A 20,059-nucleotide genomic window follows, 5' to 3' on the forward strand; every position below is an offset into this window, starting at 1 on the left:
AACAGGGGCTGAGGTTGGCAGGATATCATGTACAAATTCAGTCAGGGTTCCAGATTGTACATCTAAGACACATTTCTGTGAATGAAGACAGGAGAATAGACAATGACTCGTAAGATCTTAGATTTAGGAGCTGGAGGGACCTTAGAGGTAGGTCATATAGTTCAATGGCATCAAACTCAAATAGAAATGGAGGTGACTAAACCATTCTTAAATATTCTGTCAGGCCACATATTGGCTTAGTTTCAAAATATGTTATCTATGTTTCATCGTATTTTTATTTATTTTGTTAAATATTTCCCAATTTACATGTTAATCTGATTTGGGTGGTTCTCAGGGAGTGTTGTAGGCCTCATATGGTCCATAGACCATGTTTTTGACCTGTCTGATCTAGTCCAACCTTCACATTTCTAAGATGAGGAAACTGAACACCAGAGGGGCTAAGTGCCCTGCCTGGGGTCAATCTGGTAGGAAGTGGAAGTCAGGAATCAAACCCGGGTCTTCTGAATCCATATTTAGCATTTGTTACATAGTATTGTGCTTCCTTGGGTGGTTTTAGGCATATCAGAATCAGTTCTTCTCCGTCAGTTGCTTCCAAACATCATTAATCTACCAACTATTTTAATGCAGCAAAATAAACCCCCAGTCACTTGTCCCAAACACCTGTCCCCTAAAATTTCATCATAAATACTGGAAAAATGACATTTACTACTTTGTATAAAACTTTAATGGAATAATGGGTGGTGTTGGTAAATACATGTGTGTTTGGAGCAGGAAGCATGGATTTGAATTTCAGTTCCTCCAATTGCATGATTATGAGCAAAATGCAATCTCTAGGAGTCTCAGTTTCCTCGTCTGTAAAAGGAGAATAGTAATATTTGTGTTGGGATTTGCCTAAGGTAATATAATCAATCAACATTTATGCCTACTATGTGCCAGGCACTAGAGATACAATAAGAGCCAAAAGATGGTACCTGCCCTAAAAGAGTTTACAATCTAATGGAAAACCAATATGAGAAAAATATACACAAGACAAGGACAAATATGAAATAAGTAACAGAAGGAAGGCACTAGAATTAAGAGGGATTGGGGAAGGCTTCCAATAAAAGACGGAAATTTAGTAAAGAAAGCCAAGGAAGTCAGGAATTGGAGAGAAGGAGGGAGATAACCAGCCAATATCAGAAACAGGACTTAAACCTTGGTCTTCCTTACTCTGCAGCTAGCTCTCTATCACTCTCTATCACTGTTGTGTACCTTGTGGTAAAAAGTGGACTAGAGAAGCTTTTGGTTTATTTCGGAAGCCCATAATTACGGTTCCTATTCATAGTGGTCTTCATCGTAACATCTTCTTTTAAAATTTTTTACTGCTCTTTTGAATCATTCTGGAATTTCTTTATGTTATTTCATGACATGTAGACAATTTGTAGAATCTTCTTTTTAAAAACATTCTGGCTTCATTTTCTGTGATAATATTCAATATTTATTCAATGCATTGTAGATTTTATGAAATATTTTAACTTAATGTGTTGCATATCATTATTGCTTTATCTGTTTTTGACCATTTTTCCTTTTTTTTTCTTGCATTGCTAATAGTAACTTGTTCTCACTATTAGGTCCCTGCTCCTTCCTCTACTATGGCATGTTTTCTCCTGACAGATCCCTGAGCAGGCTGGTATCCTCAGTGCCTGCAAATTGCAAGGTAAGAGGTGGTGTAGTGAATGAGCTGGGTCCCTACCTAGCTAAAATCGATGTAAAGACAGGCTCCCGCAGGTCTTTCTCTTCCCTTCTAGCTAGTTATGTACCACCATGTCTCCACTTCCCCCCACACCCCCTTTTCTTTTATGGTTGTATAAAATTATTATCTTTCACTTCTTGTCGGGTTAGGAGCGTTATGCATGTCACTGCTATGAGAAGAGACCCTGGACCATAAGCCTGTGAGATATCTTATAATGACTGAAACTAGAGGGTAAGATGAGTGAGAATTTTAAGTATTTAAATCAGAGATTATAACTTGGGGTCCCATGGCAGTCTATGACCATTAAAATCTCTTTTGAATAAATGTGATTAGATGTATTTTAATTTTTGGTGGGGAGGGAGTTGGATATTATGCGTTTTATCATGTCCATTTTAAAACGTTATTCTGAGAAGGGGTTTATAGACTTCACTGGACTACCAAAGGGGTCCATTACAAAAAAGGTCAAGAACCCCTGGTTTAAGTTTACTGTTGTTTTCACATGAGTCTTTTCTATTTTGCTTATTTCTTCCAGGGTCTTCTTCATACCATGCTCCTGTGCTCTAGACTCCACTTCTGACAAGATACTACACAGACAGATATTCCTAAGAAAGAAGTAGAAAAAAATACCCAACAAAAACAAAGAAAAAAACCAATAAATAAATATTAAAAAGAAATCAGTACATAGACAGATAAACAATAAAAAACTCAATGCGAATAGAGGATGGAGGGGTAGGAATCCATAAATATGCTACCATAGAAATGGGATAGAAAAGGGTATGTCATTTTGATACTCCAGAAGCTCCACCTTCCATAAGGGGCATGAAAATAAAGAAAGAACAGGCAGGAATATAGCCCATGAATAGGAGAAGAGAGTAGAAGATGACAGAAATAAGCATGATGATAAAGAAAATTAAAACATTTGGGGAAAGGATGGCCCAAACATGTTATTTAGATATTCAACTTGGAGAAGGAGGGAAGGAAGGCTTTGAATCACATGCTTATCTGGGTATGAAAGAAGAAGAGTCAAAAGAGGAAGAAACAAAAAAAAAAGAACAAGTTAAAGTAAGAGGAAGCACAGAATTTAAGTAATTTTGCTGAACATGAACAAACTGGATCAGAGATTGAGTGCAGGAAAGGGGGATGTACAGGAATAGTTTAACTTCAAATTAGTGTAAAAAAACTAATTACAGGGATAACATGTTAATAATAGCAAAAGACAGTAAAAATCAATGCAAAGAGAATAAATTGAAGAGGAAAACAATAACCTAAAAATCAAAAATTTAAATTTAGATGTTTTAAACTATCCAATAGAGGATAGTAAAATAGATAAGAAAATAAAGCATAATAATTTGCTGCATAAAAGAAATACATCTCAAAATAAGGACATATACAGAATAAAATGAGAGATGGGAATGCAGTTTACTAATGTATCTGGTGATCAGACAAAATGGGTTTCATGTCCATATTTAAACAATATCATTACTAAACAAATAACACAGAAAATGACAGAGCATCTAAATTAATAAAGGAAAATCTAATTAAATTTCAAAAAAAAAAGACAGACAACACAATAGTTATAGCAGACTTTGTTGTTCCTGTCTCAGAGGTGGAAAAATCTACAGAAAGAAAGGGAAAAAACCCCTGAAAAGTGAAATATAGAATGAAACTGACTCTTGCCAAAAAAAGTTAGATTTGAGTCAATTATATATAACATCTTCTGAATGAGAAAATTAAAGAATAAACATATTTTCAGGAACATGACACCTTTGCAAAAATAAAACAAATACTAGGCCACAAAGAAATTATAAATAAGTATAAAAAGAAGAAAATAACAAATGCATGCTTAATTGATGGTAGAACTAATACAAAGAACAAAAGCAAAAAGACATGGACTACAGGAAGTAGTAACGGCATAATGAAAGAAGCAGTTCAAACAATAAATCGCAGAAGTACTTAATAATAAGTTGCTATTGAATGATAAGTATGTGTTCATATTCCAAAAGTTTAGAGATTCAGCTAACACAGTCCTTATAGCAAAAAAAACAAATAAACAAAACCCTCAGAAACCACAAACTCTGTAAGTACACATTTTTTTTTTTTTTTTTGCTTTTTGGCAGGGCAGTTGGGGTTAAGTGACTTGCCCAAGTTCACACAGCTAGTACATGTGTCAAGTGTCTGAGGCCGGATTTGAACTCAGGTCCTCCTGACTCCAGGGCCGGTGCTCTACTGACTGCACCACCTAGCTGCCCCCATAAGTACACATTTTAAAAATGGATAAAACCTGTAGTAATAAAATGTGTGCAATTTTTATTTAAAAATAACTTCCGTTAATATTAAAGGAAAAATGTATAAAATGCAAAACAGCAAAGAATATAGGAACAATAAAACAAAAGGCAGGTTCTTCTAAAGGATAAAAAAAATCACAAAACTTTAACTCACCTGATTTTTTTAAAAGTGTTCTAATATGTCAAAGAACCAAGGTGAATTCAAAACAGAAATGGGATAACCAACATATTGAATTATATGCCAAGAACACAAAAGATCAAAGGAAATTCATGACTATCTTTAAAAACCTAAAATGCTCATGAAATTAAAAAGAAAGACCACAAACAGCCCTGTCTCAGAAAGCGAAATTGAAGAAGTTATAAAACATCCACTAGGGATTCAAAATTGGGTTGGAGGGACTTTGTCCAGTTGGCTTTATGGGTGAATTTTAACATTTAAAGAAGAATTAATGCTATTGCTTCACAAACTATTCACCATAATCAAGGAAAAATAACTATCAAATTTCTTTTACATGACAAAAGTTTGTATTATAAACCAGAAAGAATGAAAGTATATTATAGTCCAATATCATCAATGAACATTGATGTAAACATTTTGTTCAAAGTAATTATAGCAATACAGTCAAAGAAACATCCATTACCGTGTTTGATTTATTTTAGGTATGCAAGGATGGTTTAATACTAAATAAAAATTAACATAATTAATCCTATTAAAATAAAAAATAAAACCCACATCTTTTATCAATAGATATAGAAAAAGCCTTTAATGAACTATAGCAGTCGCTTGAACTAAAACTCATCCAAAACAGACATAAAAGAGCCTTTTTTAAACATGACAGAAAGTATGCATCTAAACTCCAAAGTGAATATGATAGGTGACAGAAGAACCAGAAAAACTTAACCAACAAGGACAAGTATAGTAAGTATACCCTCTGTAACAACAATGCAGGTAGCAGCTGCTGTGGGGGTGCAAGACCAAAGCACCAGCACACAGAAGGGCTGCCAGCACAAGTTCTGTGATCTGCTTTTCTAAGGAAAGCAACTTTAAGAGGCTTACAATCTCGCTTTAATCAAACATACATATATCATTCATTTAGTTCAGGGGGAAAAGCCAGCACTCTGAACTTCAGAGAGTATACAAACAGAAACTACAAACACACATTATATAAACAGAGCAAATAACACACAGAGATCAACAGACAGGCCTCTATCTGTCTGACCAATGAGTTACATAGTTCCCAGAGAGAGTGGCACTAACATATGGGTTTTGAAAGCTGGAGGGCTCCAGTGGCTACCCAGGGTCTCATCTGGTCAAATCACATGACACTCTTCCAGTGAATGAGAGCCCCAAACAAAAGCCAACCTCAGATCTTATGTAGCCTTCTCAGGATCAGAGGTCCTCACATCCATGTGACTCAAAACCATGTGAACTAGGCTTTCTTGTTTCTTAAGCAGGTCAAAGACTCTTCATACAATCAAAGAAACAAAAAAACCCAAAAAGTCCATTTTGCTTGCCATTGCATTTGAAAGGCAAGACTCATCAAAGGTGCTTGATTACCTTAGCCTTCCAAAAGAGGAAAAAAAGTCCCACCCGAATTATCATAACACCCTCTCTTTTCATAATTATTTGATATAGTTCTATAAATATTGGTAATATCAATAAAATAAGAAAAAAATATTAAAGGAATGAATATAGACAAAGAAAATGCAAGCCTCTATTTGTGGAAATGATTGTTTACTTAGCAAACCCCTTAGAATCAGCAAAAACAGTAAATGAGACAGTTATAAATTTAATAAAGTAGCAAGATACAAAATAAAAACACAAAAATAATTGACCTTTTTTATTTAGGAAAAGAAAGACCAAGAAACAGTGATAACAAGATAAATTCCACTCAAGATAATTTAAAAATGCAGAATGTAACTGGAAGTCGATCTATCAAAACATGTTCAAGATTTTCATAACTATAACTACAAAACAATATTTAAAGAAATGATGATAAATAATCCTTACATAATTATCTTAGCTAATTGTATTTTGGAGGGTTCATGATTGTTCATGATTGGATTATGCCAATATAATAAAAATTATGCTAAATTAATTTATAGACTCAGTGCTATACCAGCCAAATTACCAAGGGCTTACTTTATATACCCAGATAAAATAATAACAAAATTCATATGGAGCAACAAAAGATCCAGAATATTTGCTAACAATATATATTAACGACAGTTTACACCAACACTTTCTCCTTCTCCAAAGTCTGGTACAAACAATCCCACAGGTAGATTTAGACTCCAAAGGAAAGCAGGCTCAAGCTTAGAGAGGATGTGTATGATTTCTGTTGTTCTTTCCCCTATTCTCACCTCCAATTGGAACTCAACATATGTGTGAAGAACATAAAATTACTGAGTTTTCCTTTTTTTCCTCCCTCTGTCCCTTTCTTCCTCCCTCCCTTCCTCCATCCCTTTTTTCCTTTCCTTTCTTCCTTTTCTTTTTTTTTAAAGGAAATTTCATTTTCCAAATGTTTGTGTCAATTTTTATGATTTATCTTTCACATATACTTTCACAATTCTTTCATTACCTGTCGCTCACAGAACCTAACACATACCTCCTGGATTGGAATTTTTAAAAATAAAATAAATTCTATGTTTGCATTTAAAAAACATCTCTTTGCTGTCTCTTCATTGGAAAAAGGAAGGGATGGCACATGTGTAACAGATAAAATGATGGTGAAAAAAGGGAACTATAGTGCTACAGATAGAGATAGAGATATTGGTTAGACTTTTCCTATATTAATCTTGAGGTGGCAGGAAAACAATTTGGCAGAGATGTCTGAAAATACTTTGAGTTATGGCACTGAACATGAAAAATAATGAATATCATCTAGAGCTGTGATAGAAAAAATTGAATGAGTGGGTAGGGGAATGAATGAATAACTGAATTTCATCATAGTCTTTATTTTTCTAAGACTGTTACTGAATAATTTTCTTATACGGATAAAATAATAGCATCTACCTTGCAAGGTTGTTCTGAAGATAACACATGTAAAGCGCTTTGCAAACCTTAAAGCACTATGCGAATGCTAGGTATTATTGTCTAAAAGAAAACCATTACTCACTCAAAATTCCCGATTATCAGGCCCTTTTGCACAAAAATACTCTTTCTTGAATTGTAGTTGTATTAGTCTAGGCTAATGGGGATGTAGTGGGACTTGTTCATTCCCTTAGCCTACTCATTAAGGAGACAGTCACACAGGTCTCAGACTATAATTATGCACCTTGGGGGAACGAGGTGCTTGCCAGCCTGGGAGTCAATCTGGCTGCCCAAATGAAGAAGAACATTATTTCTCAGGAGTGATTCAATTCTGTTTGGAGATAATAATATTAATGACATTTACGTCTTTTTTTTCAGTTTCAATATTTTTTACTGACGTTGGGCAATTACTATTTAACAGCTATTGGGCAATAAACTACTAACCTGGTTTTAAGAGAAGGGGGTCTTGTGGTAGGAAAATAAGGGAAAATTGAGAAATTAGGAGATTATGTTGGAATTAGAAGCCAAGTAAGAATTAACTCTTATTTTATACCATAATAAAGTTATAGGCAATTGTCAAATTGCAAATGGGTTGTGTCCCTTTTTCTCTCCAGCAACCTAATTGAGGCCTTTTCCACCTTTTACCAGTTCTCTATGTATAGTAGTGACTTCTTAACGGATCTCCTTGGTTTCATTAATTCCTCTCTCCAGACTGCTCTCCAGGTAGCCGCCATAATAACCTCCTTACTTCACAGGAATTAATTTAACATTCAATTTATCATATCAATTTAATTTATCATTCTCCTGTTTCACCATCTTCAGTGGCTCCTCATCTCCCTTAGGACAAAATTTAAACTCTTTGGCCTGACATTTAAAACCTATCAGAATTTGATGCCGTCTACTTTTCCTGATATTTCATATTACTTCAATTTATGCCCTTTATGTGCAAACCCAACTGGTTATTCCCAGAATTCATCACTTAATTTGCTACCTCTTTACCTTTGCTTAGGTTGTCACTTGTGGCTCAGTTGCCCTCTGTCCTCATCTCTGCTTAGAATCCATAGGTCCTTCAAGGTTCTGCTTTGTAGTCACCTTCTTGGTCTGCCTAGACCTTTCTCCAGTTTCCTTATATTTCCTCATCTACTCACATCACGCCACCAAAAATGTAAGGACACTGAAGAAAAAGACTACTTTGTATTGCAGTCTCTGTATTCTTAGAGGCTACTGTGGTGCCTATATATGGGAAAATAACAGCTGCTTTAAAAATGATTGCTGAACTGCATTTCAAAAGTTTACTTTAAGTTGGTTGTTCATACAATATAAATGAGTGCAGAGGCACAGAACAGCCCATTACATAACTTATAATGTATCTGAAATATAAGTCAAATAGCATTGGTAACTTAATTTTTTATTTGCATAAAATAAGTTACATCTTCATATATGCAGAAGAGATGTAAAACTTTAAGCTAATCATGACACTCCACTTGTCCCCTCCACCTGGCACCCAAAGTCACTGAACTGGGAAGCAGAGGGTAATTATATGGGTGTTGCATTGGAGGGATGGTTTTGGAGCGAGAGGTATAGATTCAGACTTCCACGACACCTATTCATAAGACAGGGGATTTACAAATTGTTCTTATAGCTTTAGGATCTAGTTCAAAATGATTCTCCATTGCCCTATTATTCCAAGTTGAACTCAAGTTGGTGGTCTCTTTATAGAGTCCTGCAGTTTTCAGCAGCTTCCTGGAATCTATACTGTCGTGGAACTCTTCATACAATTTCATTACCGTTAGCACCAAAATTTAGCAGTCTCTACCCCCTAGGTCTTCATCTTTCACTGCTCTTCTGTCTTATCTCCTATTCCCTATCGTCTTAATTCTCTCTCTGGTTTCAATTTTGTGTTCTTGTTCCTGGTATGTTATTTAACTTTTCTGAAGTGTTTTGACATACTCTGGGTAAAGAGGAAAATGGCATGTGTGGTAAAGTTGTTCCATCCTGTTAAAACTGTAGGCAGGAGGGGATCCAGGTCAGCACACATTTTACTGCCAATTCCATATGTGAAATTCATGGGATACTCAGAAAATAGTTTGTGCCTCAATCTACTCAGCTGGAAAGTTGGATTTTAAAAAATGGCGTGCAGAGAGAATATGGAGGATATGGTGCCTGGCAATTGAAGTGGACTGTGGGAGATTCCCAACACATTACATATCTCAAATGATGAGCACTCCAAGTAATACAGCAAGGAGAGAAAGGTTATTATCAAACACCGTCATAGTCAACAAGAGGGCTTCCTGCTGTCTGTGGACACAGAGGAATGAGAAAACATGAAGTCACAGTGAGTACTGTTTGCTCCAAGATATTTAGAGGTAATTTCTTCATAAAATTCGTTTCTGTTCTGTAAGTTGTCAGAAATCCGCTAAAGGAAAGCCTTGCTTTGGTTGAAGAAATGCTCACTGGACAACCAGTAAGGATCCTCCAATTACGATATACTTTTCAGTCCATCAGCAAGGACTTATTGAGCACAGGTGGCCTTTTAGGAAAAGCCAAGTTAATGAAATGGATTGTTTAATAGGAAAGTGGGACGTATCTTGTATTTCCAGGGAGTACTCCAATGACTGTTCCTTCCCATTTTGGACGCTATTCATACAAAATTGCATTCTTGCCTCAACACTAAAAGACAGATAATGAAATTCAAAGGTTCAATGAATTAGTTAAGGATAAGTTGTTATAGTCCACAAATGTTAAGGTAAAATTAGAGGGCTGACTTTTAGGTAGTTTCCCCTTCCTTTATTACCCAGTTAATTGTTGTTGTATATATCTAGGCTGGTGCCTATTAAGGTTACATTTGTCCAAATTTTAATTTCAAGTGAAAGGAAAAGATTATGATTGTACTTGAAAAGACATGCATCAAAGGTAAGAAAGAGGCAGCCTGGAACACTGGATAAAGTTCTGGACTTGGTTTCAAATTCCACATGGGATATTTTACTATGTGACCCTGGTTAAGCCATTTAAATCTTTCTGTGCCTCACTTTCTTCGTCCGTAAAATGTGGTTATCAGGTTCAATGGTCTGTAAGGTCTGCTTCAGCCTTAAATCTGAGCCTGTAAAGGTGAGATAAAGTTAAAAAAAACAGTGTGGGGAAGTAAAAGACAGGGTGAAAGTATTAGCAAAATTAATTAGATTTTCTTTCTGGATTGCTTAATTTTAGATACTTAGGTTAGTTTTTTAATAATACAGTTGAAATCTATAATTTGGAACTACACAGAGCAAATAGGAATATGGGAAATTTAGATGTTCAGTTGAACTACAGAAATAAAATATTTTTGCCAATAGCTTTAATAAGTCCACCATCCTGTATGTTTATGTGTGTGTACATGAAAATGTACACACCTGTTGTCACCTGTTCTCCAACCCCCCCCCCCCATCAGTTGTGAATTACAAGGACTTGCTATGTGTCAGGTACTAGTTAAGCCATAGCTTCTGTCTTGAGGCCTGTGGGAAATTCAAACTCTTTGAATATAATTTTCCACCTTTGCCTATGTTTTTCATGCTTCTGTGTAATATAACAGACTGTGTTTAATTTCACATCTTTTATGTTATTGTGTGTTTCCATGAGGGAGAGAGACAAACAGATAGACACATAGAAATAGAGAAAGAGATACAAACAGAGAGAGAAGAAAGACTGCAGGACAGTATGCAAATGTGATAATTAGTTACCAAATAATTGATACTCCTCCCCTCCCCCCACAGTATTGTTGACTGGTTATGCAGGTCATAAGTCTGGACACTGGGTGCAAGGCAACTGTCCAGAGAGATGCTGCCATCCTTATATCCAAGTCCAGAGCATAGAGAAACCCTTCCAGAAAGAATATGAACCAATTACATCAATATTTACATATCTCAAATGGATCTCTGATTTCATTGATGTAGGGATCTCCTCCAATTATGGAGACTGAAATTTACACATTCTTGCCCATTCTGTGAGACACTTGTCCATAACCTCCCATCCTCCCATAAATTCACCACAATGAGTTCATCCATCATGCTAGATGTTATCCTCACTTTCTCAAGTCATCCCTAGGATTATGGAACAATAGACTTACAGCTAAAAGGGAACTCAGAGGTCTTCTAGCTCAAAATAAAAAATCTTAACAAATGAGGAAAGTGAAGTCCAAAAGGTTGTGATTTGCACCAGGCGACACAAGTAGAGAGAGGTAGAGCCAGGGTTCAAATTCAGGTTCTTTGACTAAATTCAGAGCTTATTCCATGACACCATGCTTCCTCTCCATCTCCAGAATGCCAGTACTTTTCAAGGACTGTTCCACTTCAGTCAAGGTGTGAAATCCTGAAAGTCTGACCGAAGAGTCTTGCCTTATCTTGCTAGGATGGAGGGGGAGATAGATAAATAGTTTTGGATAATGTAGTTTATCACATGAACATACTACGAACTTTAAGAGCTGAACTGAGCCTTTAAAAATGAACATATCTTTATTTAGGCAGTCAGCTTTCTACTAAGCTGTCAAATTGTAATATCTGCGTACTTTTGTGCATCTTTTAAACCCAACACTGAGAAAACATCTATTATGCTCATGCACTGTTGCTTTTTAGGCATCAACGTTTGTTGATAAATGTGCATATTATAGGAGGCATGTAAATGGCAAGTAACCAACTGTGACTGTTATGTGAAGCTGGAATCCAAAAAAAAAAGAGCTCGTGTGGTCTCATAAGTAAAGCCAAGGTAGCAGGGTTCAAAACAAGAATGAGTTGCTGCTGTTCTGATTTTGGGGAATTCAATGACCTAGTTGTGTGTGTGTGTGTGTGTGTGTGTGTGCGCACGCGCACCAATCCATATGGAAAGCTAGGCAAAAAAGTAAAATCTTAAATCTTATTGAAAATTGTATACTACATTTGATCCTAGACAAATCAGTCAGCATTGTCCATCTTGAAGCCTTCTCCATGTTCGACACATAGTCAGGTCAGGTCACACTCATTTGTGTTACGGAAGGAGATGGAGAATTCCTTAGGAGTCCCTCCAAACAAGATGGATCTTCATTATAGGAGTTAAGGACTTCCAATCTTTTTTGGTCCCTGTATTCTTTGGCTTTCAGTAAACTTTTTGGTACTCCATATTCAACATGAAAATAAATAAATTTTAGAGATTGTCATGCAAATGTACATAGGAAATAGAATACATTAATGTATTTCAATAGGATATATTATTTTACTAAATATTCCCCCTCCCCTCTTCATGATCTTCTCAAATCCCTTGTTCATAAACATATCCTAGCCCCTGGTTCAAATAAAACCTACTTCAAAATTTTTTTCTAGCTTTACTATTCTAGAATAATTGCATTATTCCTATTATAAAGCAAGGCAAATCTACTAAACAGCTATTCCAGTCATTTGCCTGCTTCTGCTTATTGGTCTTTGTATTTGCAATTTTTTATCCCTGACTCTTCATTTCCCATTAGCTGCTCCATTTGGTTTCAACTGTACAAATCTCATGCTTCCCTCAGGATGTTTATCACCTGAATTCTCATCCTCATGGAAATTAATTCAGCTTGGATACTTAATACCTGCCCAATAACCTCACTTGGCTGTCCCTACGATTGAAGGGCTACAAGGTAGGGAAATGAACTTCTCCCCAAATTTCACAGTTGAGATTGCCTGTTAAGCTAGATTGTTGAAATCTTTTCAGATCTTGATTCTGTCCAGTTTTATATATACATTTCCATATTTGTGTAATCAGCCTACAAATTTGATAATCATAACATTTATGCTCTATTCCAAGTCTGATAAAACTGATAACCCATGCAAAACCAATGAGAGATCTCTGAGGCACTCACTAGAGACCTCCTCCAAGAAGCAAAAATACACCAGTCAGTTAATGACTGCCTTAAGTCTAGTTAATCAAGCTCTTCTGAATCCACTTAAATGTTATTGGCATCCAGTAACTCTCCATCTTGTTCCCAAGGATAACATGAGAGATTCTGTTAAATGCTTTTCTCAAATCCATGCATTCTATGTCTACCATTCTCCCCTGATCTATCAGTGTATTCCTTTATTCATCTTCAGATGATAGAATTGTCTTTTTCCTCAACAAGGCTAGTCTTGCTAACTATTCACTAGTTATTAGTATAACTAAGCTTTCTGGGACTTGAATCCTTTGATCATTCCTTCATTTTCACAAACCTTTCATATCTTCCTTTATTTTCCTGTTTCAACTCTACCTACAAGTATTCTCAAGTGTCTTCTGTCTAAAAATGAAACAAAATAAAACCTTCACTTGACCTGTTGCCCTCTCAAGCCATTAGTTCTTCTCTTGCCTCCTCTTCACTCTTAAATTTCCAAACGGCTTGGTCTATGCTCACAGTCTCCACGTTCTCACAAGCCACCACCACACCACTCTGTTATCTGCAAGACCTGTTGTCCTCATCTTCCTTTTCTTTTCTATACCATTTGATGCTGCTGACCACTCGCCTGCTTTTGTGGAGGTAGCAATACTCTCTGGGTTAATATTTGGTAGACCATCCGTGTTGTCCTTTGCTAGTTAATCTTCCCACTTCTTGCCCACTAAATGTAATTGCTCCCCAAGGTTCAATCATTGGTCCTTTTCTCTTCGCTCCTTACTTTTTTTCCTTTGATGATCTCATCCACTCCTATAGCTTCAATTATACAGATGATTCTTAAAATTGTATATTTAACCCTGAACTCCAGACTTATATTTATAATTGGGCATTTCCTTCTAGAGGTCCCACCAGCACCTCAAACTCAACATTTCTATAATTAAACTCAGTACCTTCCTTCTCAATCCTGCCCTTTCTAATTAGCCATTTTTCTGTTGATGGCATCGCCATTCTGCCAATCACCTAGACTCAAATCCTTGGGGTCATCTTCAATTCCTTCCTTTCTATTACCATCTGCCTCCCAAGCCGAGTTCTCTGCAAGTTGGCCTCTGAAATACATTTCGTATCTGTTACCACCTCTCCGTTCCCACTGTTGTTTTAATTCTGGCCTGCATCACCAACTGACTGAGTTCCCCAGGTTTCTTTCGAGGTGCTTTGCTGCCAATTGGGTTCAAAATATTATAGAAAGCACTGATATTCATTCCATCAACTTATGACAAAATTTATCAGTTTCTTTCTCTAGTGTTTCTTTCTCTAGATGTAATTCCAGACAAAATTCAAAGTTGACTGGAAATATTTGCCTCCATATGCATCGATTACCTTTTAAGTATGCATCACTCTGAATTCTTTAAAGGACTGAAGAATGTGTTCAATTCAATTTAACAAGCATTTAAATATTTACTATATGCCAGGAACTGCATAAATCCTGAGGATCTAAGGACAAAAAAAGAAAAAGTCTTTGCCCTCAAGGAGTTTACATTCTTCCGAGGCAAGTAATATGATAAGTATATACAAAATGGTTTCAGCCTCTAGAGAGCATTGACATTAGGGAAAACAAGACATGCCCCACATAGGGAGTAGCCCTTGAACAGAGTCTTGAAAGAGAACTAGGGATTCCAAAAGATGAAGTTAAAGAGGGGAAGAGTATTCCACCAATGGGGGAAAACCTGTGGAAAAGTATGAAGGTAAGAGATAGAATATCATGTGTAAGGAAAAGAAAGTAGACCAGTTTGGCTGGAATATAGTAGATCTAAGAGAGAGAAATGTAAAACCAAGATTTTAATATTCATCATTATAAATTTGACATCTAGGTGGTAGAGTGGGGAAGAGCAATGAACTTGGAGTCATAAAAATCTGAGTTCAAATTCCACCTCCGGTAGCTATTAGCTGCGTGACCCTGCGCAAGACATCTAACATCTCTCAGCTTCAGTTTCCTCAAACGCAAAATGATGATGATACTAACACCTACCTCCCAGGGACATTGTGAAGACCAGATAACAAGTGCACTACCCTTTGCAAACTTTAAAGCACTTAATAAGTGCTAGCTATTATTATGGATTCAATTTCATAATAAATCAGAAATCATATGCATTGGGAACAGATTCTTTGTCTTTATTTCCTATTCACATGCATTGCTGTAGCTCCTCTTGGTAGTCAGTGTGATGTTTGTTTTGCCTGTTTTAATTGGACATATATACATAACTGGTAGTTAAATCTCGTTTATACTTCAGGAATGATAAATGAAATCATTTTCACATGATCACAGTAGCAGCTTAAGAATTCCTAACTTATCTCAAAATAGTGTAAGGTTTAAACAATTAATAGATATTAGAACCACCTCCTCTCATTAAGAATCCTAAAAATCATTCTGTATTAGCATATTCACACATAAATCAATTAACGACATAGAACTGGAGGCCCATACTTTTGGGTCTCCACAATTGTCAATTACTAATACAGGTAACAGGGTATAATTGGAACATTTCCTGGTGTGAAATGGTGATGTCTTCTTTTTTAGGCCCTTGTACCTGTAAATCGTAGCAGATAACACGTCTTCAAACTGAAGTGACAGGCCTGACGAATGAATTCACACACACCTAGTGTAAATCTTCACACTGTGCTCTATAGAGGGTTGCAATATATGTCAATTAATATTACTTCTTTAACTTAAATGCCTTGCAACAACATATTTCGTTTCTTCAAAATTAATTTGTAATGCTTTCAAATCACAGACACCCATAAGAGGTAGTTTAGAGGCCATCTCGGGGTTTCGAAATTGCTCTAGAATAGATCCAAAGTGACTGTGATAAGGCAAACAGTCACTGGGTTTCTGTGGTTATTACCCTAGATTCTGAATGACTTGGGGCCTGACTGAAACCTCCTGAGGCAGTTGTCTCCCTTAGAAGCCTGAACCCAGGACCATATTATACCCTAAACCCACGTGCCTAATGGCTAGTTTTACAAGGGAGACCACACATTAGTCGTAATTCAGGATTAATCATTACTCAATCATTCAATCGACAAATATTTAATAAAACACTTATTGTGTGCTAGGCACTGTGCCAGCTATTGGGTCACCAACAAAAAGATAAACAAGTAAGAAGTCTATCTAAATTATTTGTCCCCCAAGTCCCCATGTATAAAGTGAGTATAAAACCTTAGCAATCATATATCATGTAGAGCTAGTTAAAAATGAGAATGCATGATATATAGTGATTATTTATATAGTGCTTTGAGGTTTGCAAAATGCTTTACGTATTTTGACACTTGATCCTCACAGCAACCGTGGGAGGTGGGTGCTGTTATCACCCCCATTTTACGTTTGAGAAAACTGAGGCAGACAGATTTGCCCAGGGTCAACCACTAGTTATGTGTCTGGGGTCAGATTTGAATTTAGGTCTTCCTTAATCCAAATGCAATGCTCTATCTACTGTAGCTCCATTAATAGAAGAGGGGCCTTGGAGATTGTATGGAGATAATGTATAACGTTGAGGAAACTCTCAGTATTTGGGAAAGCTGGTCGCTGGGAAAAATCCATTATGAATAGAAAGAGAAGCACTGTAATTCACTATTTGAAGATAGCCAAGAGATATTAATAAGGAACAACTGTTGATCACTGGTGGGGATGTTAGAGGAATATTAGTGTAAAACATGCAAGTGTGCATTCCAGTGTGTTTATTAGAACAAGAACTATGAAGATTTTTAGAGGCTGGGTGGGGAGTGGGGCAGGCTAACAGATTCCATTTGTGGGGGAATGGAACAGGAACAAGCACTTATTAAACACCTATATGTGCAAAGTAGTGTGCTAAGCACTTTACATTAGCTCACTTGATCCTTAAAAGAACCCTAGGAGGTAGATGTCATTATCACCCCCACTTTACATCTGAGGAAACTGGGGCAGACAGAAGTTAAGTGATTTGCCCAGGGTCATGTACCTAGTTAAGTAGCTGAGGTCAAATTTGAACTTGGGTCTTCCTGAATCCAAACCCAACATTCTATCTACTGTGCCTCCTAGCTGCCTCTAGGATGTGAGATTTACCACTTTTGCTATTACAAATGGGATGAGCAACTAGTTTTCAAGCTTTTACAGAATCACTCCATATGGGGTCCTGGACATTTAATGAAACTTTGTCCATCTAAGCTTCCCTAGCTGAGTGGTGAAGATAGACTCCTCTCTGTGCGTGCCTTTGGTCATACATAAAGTGCTTCATACATGAGCCTATTCAACCTCTAACTCTTCCAGGTAATTGTAAACTGACGGGGTCATGGTTCAGGGTATGTGGGCACAGGAAAACTGATTCTGTTGGGCATAGGCAGCATAGAATGGTAAATTGCAGATGGAGAAGTGGAGTGAATTACTGCAGCAAAACCATGCTGACTGTAACAATTTCAACTAGTTTTCTTGAGGTATAGAGGTCTAACATCTCAGGTTTTTCCTCAGAGTATGGTTTATATAATGTTATCTGCCTGCTCTGTTGCTGATGCTATATAAAGAAAAGGTGGCATGAAATAGCATAGATCAAAAACACAGGGAAATGGAATAATATGATTGGAGGCAGGCTAAGAAAGGAGGCAATATGACTCAATGGAAAGAGCACTGGCTCTGAAGACAGGAGACTTGGGTTCAAATTCTACCTCTGATATTTATTACCCGTATAAACTTAATTCGGCCTCAGTGTCCTTAACTATGAAGTAAGGGATTGGACTAGATGTCCTCTGAGGTTCTGCCCAGTTCTAGAATTATGATCCTTTAAGACTATAAAGTTGAAACAACTTCATGAAGAAGCACATTTGTGGCTGGGCCCCTCCAGGCTTTGGCTGACCTGAAGTTGTTCAGCAGTAGGCATGGCCATGGTGTTGGCTTTCAGTGAGAGACTCACTTTCAGGTCTCTGGACAAGGTGTTGGCCAACTTGATTTCCATGACTTGGGATGAGGGAGGGGGTAAATTCAATATAAAAAATAGTGACTGTGGGATCTAATGGTGTTTGAGTTTATAGGTAGTCCACAGATGTTTTAGTTTTTGTAATCCATTTCAAAGATGATGGGATGCCAAATGCTCTTTACATCAGCTGTCGTCTCTATGTCTTAAATGTAGCTTTGAGTATGAGGGGTTGTCTTTCCCCAATAAATGCAACTTTTTCTATTGGAGAAAGTTTCAATAAACTTACATTTAGGGATGTGGAAGATTTAAGCAGCTACTGGACAACAAGATTACCATCCTAATCATTATTTTGAAAACATCATCCTCTACCACCAAGGCCTGGTGAGAGTCTGGCTAGATTGATAGGGGCTAATATACATTTTTGATTAAACTTGTTGAAAATGACTTTTGCTGTAGATATCCAATGGGATATCTTTGTACATATTGGTAAGGCTGTTGTGTGGAGAATCTGTACATGGATTGGTGGTAATACTCCTGGGAACCATTACAGAGATGTTGATTCTCCATGCATCAAAGATCCTCCCATTGTAGGAAAGCCTTCATCTTCCATGGGTCTATCTTTGACCCTTGCCTAACTATGAAATGTCCTAGGAATTTGATCTGTATTTTTGAATTTGCATTTTTTCTAGCTTAGTAAATCATAAGTGATAGGGCAGGTATGGACATAAGGAATATATAAACCAGTTGGGTTTCCTGCATATGATCTATGGAGTAAATCAAAACATCATGAAGGTCAAGCTTCAGTTAGCTAAAGATTTTCCTGGTCTTTGGGGTGGTCACAAAAGACATAATCCCCAAATTGTTCAAAGTGTATCAAAGCAGTACCTTCTCCATCTCACTCCATTACACATTTTGATCATTTACAGGAGTGATAGCTGGTTTAGAAAACCATTTTCTGCTTGCTGGCCTTCCAAGTACTAGATTATCAGTTCCCCATAAGTATAGCTTAAAGAACAGGATAATCAAACCATATCAGGAATCAGGGGCAGAGGATAATATTCCTCTATTGTAGTAGTACATATAATGGTGTTATAGTCTTCTAATATATAGAAGATTGCTAAGTGCCTCAATGGATAGATCATTGGGTCTGCAGTCAGGAAGATCTGAATTAAAATCTAACTTCAGACATTTACTAGCTGTGTGACCCCGGGCAAGTCATTTAACATTGTTTGCCTCAGTTTCCTTGTCTGTAAAATGAGCTGGAGAAAGAAATGGCAAACCACTCCGATATCTTTACCAAGGAAACTCCATGGACAGTGTTGGTGTACTATGGCCCATGAGGCAACAGAGAATTGGACGCAACTGAACAATATACATGTAGAAGAGGGGTATTGGGCTTGAACTCAGAAAGACATTGGTTCAAATTCTGTTTCTGACACCTTGTAGATATGTAACTATTGGCAAATTACCTGGAAGCCCAGTCTAAGAACATTATTTGCTGAGCGAACAATTTGACCTCTAGCACCATGGAGAACAGAGAAAACTATGTAACACTCAAGGTCAAATCCCAAAGGGGTTGGTTTCATACTTGATTGAATTAGAATAGGAGAACTGATGATTAATTTCCACAATAGCCACATACATGTGAAATGGAATGATGATCAATACTGTTGTGGTTCAGTGGTTTAGGCATGTTTGACTCTTCTTGACCCCATGGACCATATCATGCCAATATTGTTCATGGGGTTTTCTTTGCAAGTAGTGGAGTGGTTTGCCATTTCCTTCTCTAGTGGGTTAAGGCAAACAGAGGTTAAGTGAATTGTAAAGAGTCTCACAGCTAACAAGGGTCTGAGGCCAGATGAACTCAGGTCCTCCTGATTCCAGGGCTGGCACTCCATCCATTGAGCCACCTAACTGCCTATGATGATCATAGAACCATAGATTTAGAACTGGAAGGTCAAAATCCTTGGCTTAGAGGTCACAGTTTCCAAAACCTTAATTTCATAGATGAAGAAAGTATGGACCAGTGTTTGGCACACAGTAAGCTCTTAATGAATGCCTTGCTTTGCTCATGGTCACACATCTAGTAAATATTAAAGGTGGGATTAGAACCCAGGTCTTCCTAATTCCAAATTCAATGCTTTATTCACTGTTTTTATATTGCACTAACATGATGATAAGTTATTTGTATGGTCCTTTAAGGTCTTTTATGCACGTTAT

Source organism: Trichosurus vulpecula, chromosome 8 (assembly GCF_011100635.1).
Source record: "Trichosurus vulpecula isolate mTriVul1 chromosome 8, mTriVul1.pri, whole genome shotgun sequence".
Taxonomy (NCBI): Eukaryota; Metazoa; Chordata; class Mammalia; order Diprotodontia; family Phalangeridae; genus Trichosurus; species Trichosurus vulpecula.